We start from the raw sequence: 9,862 nt of genomic DNA, 5'->3' as shown, positions 1-9,862 counted from the left end.
CCACACAGGTCCCTGCCTCTGGAGTCACACAGCATGTGCTCAGGAGGGATTGTACTGACCCCTTAGGGCCAGGCAAGATCAGGACATCACACTGCATGACTCTCAGGTAGTGGCTTCTCCAGGGACTTTTTGTGATCCCAGCTTTTCTTGGGGACTTTGGTGCTTCCTATTTTACATTAGCCTCCTCCTTCCAGGCTCTTAGCATCCCTGAGAGCTGGGGACTGTTCGTATCCCTATGTCACCAGAAAAGAAGGTGCAGCCCAGAGGTAAAATAATTGACCCCGAGTTCACCCACCCTGTGAATCACTCAGCCTGAATCCCACCCCAGGTTGTCCAGCACAGAATCCCACACTCCTGACTGCACCACCCTCCTGCGGAGGGCACCGTGCTGTGACTTGGCCTCTGCAGATTGGAAGAGCCCCCAAACACAGCAGAAGACATGAGCGCTGTTGCATCAAAAGACTGCACAAGTGAAGGGAAAAGACAAGCCATGGGCTAGCAAAAGACCCCAGCAACAGACCACAGGGTTAGAGCTCCTGCAAGTCCGTAAAAATGGCACAGACAACCCATGGAACCCCAGCCTGGGACACAAAAGGCAACTCCAAACAGCCAGTCAAATCACAAAAACATTTCAACCCACTGATCAGAGCAATGCAAATTAAGAACAAGAATAAGAGACATTCTACCCTTCAGAGTGGCATTCTGAGGTCTGACAGTTGCTGGCAGAAACTCACCCCTTCCAGTGTGGTCAGGCTATGACAGCAAGCAACATGACGTGCATACATTCAGAGATCACCCCCGCCGTCCCCCCACACCCAAGACTCATACCTGGAAGGTCATGGCTATGTGTTGTTAATATAGAAAATTGGAAATCATTCAAATGTCCATCCACAGAGTGGGTTCATAAGTTCTGGCACACACTATGAAGTAGATTGGATGGTGGATGGGGACATGCTAGAGCTCTGTGTTCAACCCAGAGAAACTTCAAGCATAATATTAATGGGAACATGCAACTTGCAGAAGACTATGCAATATTATGCCATTTACCAAAAGTTTTAAAACTACCAAGCAATACATTCTGTTTTATGAGTGTGTGCATAGGGAGCAAAAAATAAATAAAAAATCATGTACAGAAGTGACTGGAGCCAACCTCAGGAAATGGACTGGTAAGCACCTCTGGGCAGGAGGCAAGGAAATTAATTGAGAAGCTCCTATTTATCTGTGATGTCATATTTCACAGTCTGAGTGAGAGGAACAGAGGCTGCCCTTATATTTGTCATATGTTCAATATTTTATAATTTATGATTTTAAAAAGCATGGAATGCAGGGCACAGTGGTGTATGCCTGTAACCCCAGCTACAGAGGAGGCTGAGGTAGGAGGATTGCAAGTTCGAGGCCAGTTTGAGACCATGTCTCAAAACAAAAAATAAAGTGGGCTAGGGGTGTAGCTCAGAAAAAAAAAAAAATTATGGAACTGGGCAATTGCCCTAAGGTCAATTGTCTCCCAAGTCACTGATCACCATTACAAAGTTTCATCTAGAATTTACCTCCCAGTCACTGGCCCTAATTTAGATTTTTAAGGATCCCATGAGGAAACCTAACTATCAGTGGCATACATCCCAGTTGGCTCCTGCCCTCGCTCGGCAGGCTGGCAACCACAGAGGCCCATCTCCTGGCCGCCCCCTCCATCGGCACCGCCTGCACCCTTTTCCACTACCATCCTTCACCACCCCTTCTGGCCTCCTCAGCAGATGGCAGCTCATACAGCATGTTCTCTTCCAGAGAAAGTCCTTGACAAGCCCAGAGGCAAAGGAAGCTCCGAGAAACTCCACCGCATTTGTCAGTGGAACTTCTCTTTGCTACTCATGGACCAGGCTCCACAAGGGATGCTCTGTGAGAAGCATGAAGTGAAGTCAGGAGTCTGAATGTTAGCTATTGACCTGCTGGGTGACTGAATAAGTGACACAACCTCTCTGAGCCTTCACAGGGACACCCAGGGAGGTGTGCTAACAGTGGTTCCAAACCTAGAAGCATTGGAATCCACTGTAGAGCTTTCTAAACCACAGACGCAGGGGTCCCAAGACTGCAATTGCCTAAGGTGGGGTCTTGGAATTGTATTTCCATGGAACAGTGAGGCGATTCAATGCACAGCCAAGCTTGGGAATCACTAGGCAGTCCCTCCATGTTGGACATTCACATATATAGGAAAACTCGGTCTACCTCTCTTCTCTCCCTATCCCCAGTGTCTTTCTGCATTTTGGTTAATCACCACCCTGAATTCTTTATGCCAAGCAGGGTGCTGGGTGAGAATGAGGGAGCAGATGAGCTTCCAGAATGCGGCCCTCTCAGCCTCCTACTCCCTAGTAACCGCAGGGAAGCTGAGGAAGGAGGCAGGGACCGGGAGCCAGCACTTGGAGCCCCCCACAGGCAATCGAGGGTCTGCGGTGTGGGGAATGCCTTCCCCTCCACCCAAGGCTCAGCCCCCCAGCTCCTGGAAGCAGATCCTTCTCCCTGCCTCCACCCCTACCAAAGGCAGGCATCCCTGCAAATCACAGCCTTCTAGAACATTAAAGGCAGACCAATGTTTTCCCAGCTGCCACCATTCACTGCCGGCTTACCACCTGTACTATTATTTAATTGGTACTTTCTTTTACATAGACTCAGTGGTTTTTTTATTTAAATGCCTATTTAGCCCCATCCTAAGCAATAATATCTGTGAAATAACAGGTTTGATGTGCTAGTTATTTTTTGTCTGATACACATTCGAATAAACACATAATGATTTCCATTTTAAAATGTCCATCTATTTATCTCAGGAAGCCACTTCTTGCATCACCAGGCTTTCAGAAACACTGAACTAGCCCAATGCTCATTTCACAGAGATGCAAACTGAGGCCCAGGGAGGGGCAGACCTTGCCTAAAGTCACATCACTGGGATTGAACTTGGTATTCCCAAAGGCATCCACCCGGGGCAGGCCCCAGGCTCCCTGGTGACCTTGACCTTTTGAAAGACCTTCCTTTGGTTGTGCACTGCCCCCTCCTGGCTGGTCATCTGCAACATCTGTCCTTCTGGAAGGAGCTGCCAAAAGCCGGACCTTATTGGGCAGAGATGACCCTCCTTAGATGACTCTCCTTAGCTTGGGCAGTCAGGGAAAACACCGTGGAAGAGGTGGCATTTGCACTTGGCTTGAAGGATACATAGGAAACCACTGAAACTTCAAAGAGGAAAAAGGCAAGTCTGTCCAAATGGTGTGAAGGAGTGAGATGTTTCCAGTACCCCAGATTTGGTTGCTGGTTTGGATGAGAAGAGACGCACCAGGGACCAGATTGAGATGGGCTTCGAATGCTGATTATGGAACTATAACCCAAGCCTGTGGTTGGTGGATCACCAGGGCAAGTGATGTGATGCCAAACAGCACAGAGCATAGACAGGACAGAGGAAGAGGAGACAGGGGCAGCCTACATGCAAGAGGATAAGGCACTGGCCCAGGCAGCAGCAACAAGGGCCTACCTCTGTCTCTAACCCTCTGGGGACAATGCCCAGACACTTCCTGTCACTGGGTCTGGTTCCTTAACAGTAAGAGGAAAGAGCTGAGCTAGATACTCTCCAAGGACCCTTCCAGCTCTGAGAAAGAAAACCACAAAACTAAGAAATTATTCTGATGAGACTGTGAATTGCTCCAGCCCTTTTGGCAGTTAGTCTGGCTTTATCTATTAAAATAAAACACATGCATCCCCTCTGGCCCACTTTTGATTCCATCCTACGGCAATTAAAACTCCAGCCTATAAAGATGTATTTACTGGGGTATGTTCTGTTGTTTTAGCCAAAAAACTAAAAGTGAGTAACCTGTATTGTGCTCTCCCATCCCTGTCTCTCAGTGGTCCCACTCAGAACTGCTTAAGAGACCCCAGGTGGCTGAAGAGGGTCCAAATCCTGCCACTCAGCACAGAGCCCAGGCCTTAACCTCTCTGAGCCTGTTTCCTCAGGTATAAACAAGGTTGGTCATGCTTTCCAGGGTTTGGTGGGGGTTAAACTGGGTAAGTCCTGATTCTGGCCCAGTGCATGCATTCTGCAAAATGAGCTGCTTCTGTCACTCAAAAGGCTGTGGTGCCAGGCATGGTGAAGCACGCCTGTAATCCCAACTACTCAGGAGACAGAGGCAGGAGGATCTCAAGTTTGAGTCCAACCTGGGCAATTTAATGAGACCCTGTCTCAAAATAAAAAAAATGAAAAGGCTGGGGATATAGCTCAAAGATAGAGCACCCAGGGTTCAATTCTCAGTATCATCAAAAAAAAAAAAGAGGGGAAGCAGATCAGATGTCCAAGGAAATACCTCTGATATGTTTTTCTTAAGTGAACAAAAAAAGACATGGAATCGTACATAAGATGTGCAGGATCTGACAGTAAGCTCCATTGGCTGAGGGGGGTGTGAGGCTGGGCCTGGGGGAGTGGGTGGGGAGGAAGTACACAAGAGGAAGGCAAAAGCGAGCCCCTGTCTTCATACCACTCCAAATTGTTTAACATGTTACTTCAGTTACAATTTGTAAACCTTTAAAACACTCCTGTGAGATCAAGGAAAAAGAGAGAGAGAGAGAGAGAGAAATTGTCATCCTACATAAGGAAAGGAAGCTGTGGGAAATCTGCTGGCCAAAGTGACTTGAGGCCAGGAAAACCTGTTGTTATGGTGGATGAAGGGGGCTGTGCCTTCCCAGGTGGGTCCTTCTGTTAAGAATCCAGTGCTACAAGGGTCTTTGGTAGTTTCATTAAGCAGGTATGTTAATGAGCTTTTCGTCACTATGACCAAAATACTGGAGGACAACTACTTAGAGGAGGGAGAGTTTCTTTTAGCTCATGGCTCCAGAGGTTTAGTCCACAGTGGGCTGACTCCCATTGCTCTGGGCCAATGTGAGGCAAAAAAAATCATGGCAAAAGGGAAGAGTGCTACTCTGTTCAGGGTGGCCAGGAAGCAGAAGAGAAAGGGGAAGATGAACAGAGAAGATGAACCCTGCCAGGGCATGCCCTCTCCTGCCTTCGGGGAAGCTCATTCAAACTAGGATGGACTGATTAGGTTGCAGCTCTCACAAGCCAATCATTTTACCTTCCAAATCTTTCTGCACTAACACAGGAACTTTTGGGGAATATCTCATATCATAATGTAACAGAAGGTAATGCTAAGGACCAGAGAAAGCAAGAGACTGGCCCAAGGTCACAGGGCAGAACAGGCCAAAAAGGTGACTTGCTGTCTCCTTGCCCAGTAGCCCCTCTCCTCCCACCGCTGTGCTGGAGTCATTCCTGCTGGGGAGGGAAGAGCGCAGTGCCCTACCCATAGAGCCTTCTCCCCTGTTGTCCATCCTTCCTTCATTCATTTCCTGAGTGCCCTCACTGTGCCTTGCATGGGAATCCAAAGTGACTAAGGCATATTGCTTGCCCCAGAGGCACTCACAGTTGAGTGGTCTGGAAGCTTCTGCCTTCTCCAGCTAACAAAGACATCTTTTTCCAACTGGTGGAGAAATGCTCTGAGGCTAATGTTTTTTAATGCACTGTTTTGTTTGCCGCTGCCTTAATTGTTGCCATGTTATATTTTATCAGTTTAATGTTTTAATTTTGTGCTTGGGCCCTGAGGCAGTTCAGTGAAGGGTATGATTTGGAAAATCAAGGAAATAAAGAAATTGTCCACAGAAGAGGCAGCCTCCAAGGAGCCGAGGACAAAGCGTAAGTGCCGACAATTAATTTTATTAGGCACAAAACAAAAACAAACAACCTGTTGCCAGACAGACGGTATTAGACTGGCCTGGTTTGGTTTTTTTTTTTTTTTTTTTTGGGTTTTTTTTTTTTTTTTTTCCTTAATTTAATTCCAGTTCTCCAGTTCTTCCAAGGTCAGTCAAGGACACACACCTAGTTCCTCCTCTATTGCCTCCTAGAACCCCTCTGCATTTCTGCCTTCAGGCCCATACAGTGAGCACCTACCTGCTGCTCTACCCTGCTGCCCCCTCTCCAACAGCCTTCTGTGACCTTGCACTCTCACCTGGGGCCACTATGTCCTCAAGGAGCCCAACTGGTTCTGAAGGGTAAAGGGAGTGAAAAAAATCTTGGATTGGTTGGGCTTGGTGGTGTCTGTCTGTAATCTCCAAAATTTCAGAAGCTGAGGCAGGAAGATTGCAAGTTTGAGGCCAGCCCAGGTAACTTAGAGAGACTCTGTCTCAAAATAAAATATGAAAAGGTGTATCTCAGTGATAAAACACCCCTGGGTTTAATCCCTAGTACATTAAAAAAAAAAAAAAAAATCTCAGCGTATAATGTATGCTGATCACCCACTTGGTTAGCAAGCAGAAACACAGGTTCCTCACTCACTGTCACCAGAGAAGAAATACTTCCAGGGTAGGGTCCTGAGAGGCTCCAGAGAAAGGGGAAACTCAATTGGGGACAAGTGGACATAGAAGGATTTCAGCATGAGTCAGTAGAGGCAAGGAGATTTATTTAGCAAAGTAAGGAGCGTACATTCAAGGGAAAATGCGGGAAGCTTGAGAGTGAGAGTCATGTTTTTGAGTTCAGCTCTTCCTTTAAAGGAAACTTGGGTATGTGAAGGCATGTAGGGATGACATCAATCTGGTTGTTCTTAGGATCCCAAGACTGAGGTAGTCTCCATTATCTGATCAACAGATAATGTTGGGAAGTCTCCCAAGTTACAATTTTTCAAAAATATATTTCTCTTCATTTAATCTACTTGTTGGTGGGTTAATTAACAGTGCACAAGGTAATGATTATAAGTGAGCGAATTTATGGTAACACTACAATTTGCAGATTTTCCCCAAATTTGGGAGCAATGGGCTTAGACGAGAAACTGACTTTGGGGATTGGCAGGTCTAGAAAAAGTATGTAGAACCTCAAATTAAAGTTGTATATGCTCGTGCCTCCTCTACGTCTCCTTTTCACCTACTCTTTATTTCTTTTCTCCAACTTCAATCACCAATCCAGGCTGCCAGCTCTCTCTAATCCCAGGCTTCTGGCTCCCCACCTCAAGGTGGCCCAGTCCACAAAGATTTCAGTTAACTCCCTGATAACTGACCCCACCTGCCTTCATTTCCCTCCCTATCCAGCCTAGATTCCTAGCCCGGTTGAGCTTATCTTTAGATCCTGTGACCTTTTTTTCCTGTCCATCTTGCAAAGTCCTGAACCTGGATAAGCTCCAAGTACTTCCCTGCCGCATGCACCTGGACAAGTGAGCCCTGATGGCGGAAACTACTCAACAAGTCAAGACAGGACACGTGGATGTTAATGACCACCAACCCTGACTGGGTTGTCAGGTTGTCAGGCATTGTGGGATCCTGTGGACAAGTTGCTTCTTGACTCTTGAGCATTCTCCTTCCTTCAGCTCCTCACTACCTCATTCTCGCTCCCAGCAGACCTTGCCTCCCACTTGGCAGAAAAAATAGAAGCTCAAGATGAAATCTCCCTTAACATCCCACTACAAACCTACATCTACATCTGCACCCATTCTCTCTTTGTTCCCGCTTTTGGGTTCCAGAGAAGTCATCCCTCCTCCTCTCCAAGACCAACCCCTCTACCCACATGCCTGATCCCCTCCCCTCACGCATGCTCCCCACCGTTACTCGCTGGTTATCTCTCCTCTTCCCTACAATCTTGGTTAATCTATCTCTGCTGGATTTACCATCAGTTTTTAAATGAACTTAAATCTCTTTCACTTTAAAACACGCCTCCCCCAAATACACACATCAATTCCTGTCACATCATCTCTCCCCTCCTCTTCACACAAAAATTCTCAAAGGACCTGCCACCTCCATCCCTCCTGCACTCATCAGACCACTGCCATGAGACCCTCTCCATCACTCCACATAAGCAGAACTTCCTAAGGCGCTCACATGAGCCCATGGTTCCATTCTCATCCCCTTTGACCTCAAAGAGTATCACCCACCATTGGACTCTTTGTTCTTTCCTCCCTTGGCTCCCAGCCACAAGCCTGTCCTGTTGGGAGTTCTCAACATCTCTGCTGCTCCTTCTATGGCTGGCTGTCTCATCCTTCTTTATGCGGCCCCACCCCATGTGTGTGCCTCCAAGCTCCATCCTGGGCCACCTTCTCTTCTCACTCCACATCCTCCTCCCTTAGCAAGCTCGTCCTCATCCACGGCTTCATTAATCATCTTTCATAGACAACTTCCCATCTCCATTTCCAGTCTGGACCTCTATGCTGAACTCAAATCAGATTTCCAGGTAGCCCCTGGAGATCTGCACTTGATGTCCAAAGGCATTTCAAGTTCAGGATGTCTAAAATCATACCTGCCCTGTTCAAATCCCCCTCCGCCACCCCTCCTCTCAGCACCCTCTACCCAGGCCCACTCCAGTTCTCCCATGTGCCTGCCTGTTTGCACAGATACCCCAGAGTCTGTCCCGACACTGCTGCTCCCTTACCCTCCTGCTCCAACACATCTCAATGACAATTTACCACCTCACCGACTCTAGGAAGGCTCCACTGCCCTAACTGCTCTTCCCATATCTACTCACACCCCCATGGCGCTTCCACTGGGCATTCGCACAAGCCACACGAAAATCCATACTGCATCTTGTCCCTCTTGGGCTTACACTGTCACTGGCATCCAATCACTCAGGTTGAAGAGAAAGAACCCAAATGTGGCTGATCCTTTAATATGGAATCTGCCTTCTGCAGACCTTCTTTCTACACTCCCCAATCCCCCTGCTCTCCCTCTCATCCCTGCTAAGCCTTCCTTTGCCTCTTCTTTCAGTTGTACCTTTTGCCTCAGGCCCTTTGAGTAGGTTCCTCCCTCTGCCTAGGATTCTTCTCCCCAGCCTCCCTAATGTGTAACCCAGTTTTCCTCCCAAACATCACTTCCGCAGGGAATCCTTCCCTATCTCCTAAGAAAAGATAGATCCCTCTTCCCATTAAATGCTTTGACAATAATAGCTAACACACACACACACACACACACACACACACACACACACACACACACACACACACACACACACACCAGGAGCTCTTCTAAGCACTTCTGCTTAGAACTCATTTACCCCTCCATGCTTATGTTTCCAGCTACTTGTGAGGTTGAGGCAAGTTCAAGGTCAGCCTGGGCAACTTAGAGAGACTTCATCTCAAAAGAAAACTTAAAAGGACTGGGAATGTAACTCAGTAGTAGAGCATTTGCCTAGCATGCTCAAGGCCCTGAGTTCAATCCCCAGGACCTCAAGAACAAAACAGGGAGAAAAAGAAGAAAGAAGAAACAGAGAGAGAGAGAGAGAGAGAGAGAGAGAGAGAGGAGGGAGAGGGAGGGAGGGAGGGAGAGAAAAGGAAAAGCAAATCTCATTTACCCCCACCCCATAACAAACCTAGGAGATGGATATTATAATCATCTCCATTTTACAAATAAAGATGCACAAAGAAGTTATGTAATTTGCCCAGGGTCCCTTAGTTAATAAGAGGCAAAGCCAGGATTTGAACTCAGGCTGTGTGACTTCAGTGTAGCTTTCAAACACTATACTACTCCATAAGTAAATGCTATCCTTTTCCTTCCTGCATTTAGCCACTGTTTGTAACAGTGAATTGTATGACTATTTGTTTAGCATGTGTCTTCATCGACTGTAAGCTCTGTAGGAGTAGAGACTATTTTATCTCCAAAAGTAGGTGCTCAGTAGATATTCACTCAATGGTGAATGTAGATTAGTCTCCCTCTTCCTCACCCACTACATCTAATCAGTCACCTGGTCCTGTCTGTTTCTTCCTTCCTGAGGCAGCAGTCCCTAGCCCTTGGAAGTTTGGATATCTGCTTATCTGGCTCTTGAACTTGGGTGGAAAGTGTGATATGTTGTATATACTCAACATTTCTAGAG

Source organism: Sciurus vulgaris (assembly GCF_902686455.1).
Source record: "Sciurus vulgaris genome assembly, chromosome: 6".
In the NCBI taxonomy this organism is placed as follows: Eukaryota; Metazoa; Chordata; class Mammalia; order Rodentia; family Sciuridae; genus Sciurus; species Sciurus vulgaris.
Note: the sequence above shows the minus strand (reverse complement) of the source record.